This window comes from Acanthisitta chloris, unplaced genomic scaffold (assembly GCF_000695815.1).
Source record: "Acanthisitta chloris isolate BGI_N310 unplaced genomic scaffold, ASM69581v1 scaffold5362, whole genome shotgun sequence".
In the NCBI taxonomy this organism is placed as follows: Eukaryota; Metazoa; Chordata; class Aves; order Passeriformes; family Acanthisittidae; genus Acanthisitta; species Acanthisitta chloris.
Window position 1 is genome coordinate 50249 of NW_008659796.1, and position 2805 is coordinate 53053.

The window sequence follows — 2805 nt, forward strand, 5'->3', positions numbered from 1 at the left end:
TATGAGGAGTAACAGAGTACACTTAGGCTGGGTAGAGACAGTTTGGGTGTAACAGGTGCAAACAGGTTTCTAAATGGTTCCAAAGTGCCATCAGAGCATCCTATTGGGATTGGGTCCTGTTTGGTAGATGGACCAATGGTCAGACAAAGTTGTTCACACACTGAGTTTTCTAAAAGCCTGCTCTATATACATATATTGTGTTGCTTTTATTTTCAAATGCAAGTCCAGTTCAATCCTAAATTTACATGCCTTCAACAGGACTTGGATTATCCTGATTTAATGAAAAAAAATGAAAATATGCACCTCTAAAATTTTATATGGAAAGTCTGATGTAACTTCTAAACCTGTGAGAGCACTACATTTGGCTGCAATGCTTAAGCCTGGTTCCAGTGACCTGGTCTATTCCTTGTTCAGGGGTGATCTGCTTATGGAAATGTGATCTGAATTTCCTTTCCTGAATGTGACTTCCTCAAAAGGAATGCTGTCTCTGCAGCAGTGTTGGATATGGACAAACACATTCACACCCAGTGACCCATAGAGAGATGCTGTCACTCATTTGTTGACACCCCCAGTTCCAAACAGTAGCAAGGAATTACAAAGGTTCAACAATATCTCCCTGATAAGATTAGCTACAAGTATTCACAGTGTTTTATATAGCTAAACATGATGTTATATGGCATGGACTATCCCTCTGACCTGGCTTTCTTACCAATCCCCACCCTGTTCACCAAGGAAGCAGAATGGGAAAAGGAGAAAACCTTGGCGTGGTGCAAGCACTGCTCAGCAATAGCCAAAATATGAGTGAATTAGAAACACAGTGTTAGCCACAAATAAAAAACACAGAACCTGACAGGCTGCTATGAAAGCCAAGAGCAAATTAGAAACACAGTGTTAGCCGCAAATACAAAACACAGAACCTGACAGGCTGCTATGAAGAAAATTAAATCCACCCCACCCATACCCAGTACAATAGATAAAAAGAATATTATGTAATCTCATGATGTAATGTACTGAGTAAATAAATAGCAATGAAGTAGATATAATAACCATTATGTCTAACTCATTATATGAAGCACGCACATTGGTGACAGTTGGTGCCACTGTGTGGGTACTAACGGCAAGAAAAAGAAGAGGAAAAAAAGTGAAGATAAACCTGATTATTTTAACACTTCCACTATTTAGGTAGTAAGGAATTTTAACCTCCTGGAGAAGAAGCTCTTAATGAACAGCTCAGTTCTGAAAATTTTCAAGAAGGTATGAATCCATGCATTAACAAAGCTCACAATACTGTTAAAAATCACACTCCTTGCTCGATTTTGCAACCTTTGGGAAAAATGTACTAGATATCAGGAGGCAGTCACTTTGTTTGTTATTCAATCTTATTCTTTTCACATTATTTCAATTTTGACTCAGACAAAACAGTTTACTTCTCCCATGGTTAGAAAACAAGATACTTGGTTCTTGCTGATTAGGTTTTACGTTACTGTGTGAACCAATAGGACTTCTGTATTGTGCTACAGTAGTTACAGTGACAATTTCTTCTATTTAACTTTCACAGTGATGCACAGTGATCAGCAATGAAGGAAGAAAAATGAACAGTAACAGCTATATTAATAACAAAATATACAAGACAGGAAAACAACTCATGCGATTGCTCACCACATGGAACTTAGCGTTCCCTGGCTGCACACATCACACTGGACTTGAACTGGTGCTGGAACAAAGGGTACCCCCTGCCCCATCCATCCCCTCCACATGACTTAAGGAGGTAAAGAATAGCCTCAGGGTCCCAGTGTGCCCTTCCTGGCTGCTGAAAGAGTTAATCAGAAACAGGACAATTATAAATAGTACACAAATTTTGTTTTCTAATTTTCTGTTTTTCTTACTCATATCTCACTTACTTCAGTTAATAATTATAGTCACTTGAGTGATATTATTCTTTTTTCTTTAGTACAAATTCAAAATTAGAGATGCAATTGAATGTTTTCTATTTCAAATCAACATATTTATTTTTCACGATATGTTATATACACTGTGATTACAATTTAAGTGGACTTTAAAAAATCTTTAATAAATAGAAAACATTGAAAATTCTGAAGATAAAATTAAATATTAATGATAAATTTTTCTTTATTTCATTTTCTAAATCTAATGGTCTCCAAGAAATTATTAATTGGTTTATTCTCACTTCTCTTCTCTATTACACATTTCTTGACATAATTTTAAATTCTGTAACATAAGCAGCATCCAAAGATAACAGAAGGACTTTTTACAAGGCCGTATAGTGACTGGACAAGGGGATATGACATCAAATTGAAAGTAGGTTTAGACTAAATATTAGGCAGAAATTCTTTACTGTGAGGGTGGTGAGGCACTAGCATACATTGACTAGAGAAGCTGGGGGCTCCCCATCCCTGGAGGTGTTCAAGGCCAGGTTGGATAGGCTTTGAGCAATCTGACCTAGTGGAAGGTGTCCCTGCCCATTGCAGGAAGGTTGGAACTTGATGATCTTTAAGGTCCCTTCCCAGGCTATTCTATGATTTCATGATAATATGTAATAGAATATTAGTCTGTCTTTCATGTAAAGAGGAAATAACTTATTTTTAGTTGCACTGACTTTGTATGACATCTTTCTATTGGTAAAGTGCAGATTCAAGTAAAGCCCATGTGAATTGCACCCCCATGAAATTTCTCTGACTCACAGAACCTTTTATGGTTTCTAAATGCTTGCTGGGTTCTTTAACGGCCACCTTTTCTCCACAGGGCTCCATCGGATTAAAATTGTGCTCCTTGTGCTAGCTCAGC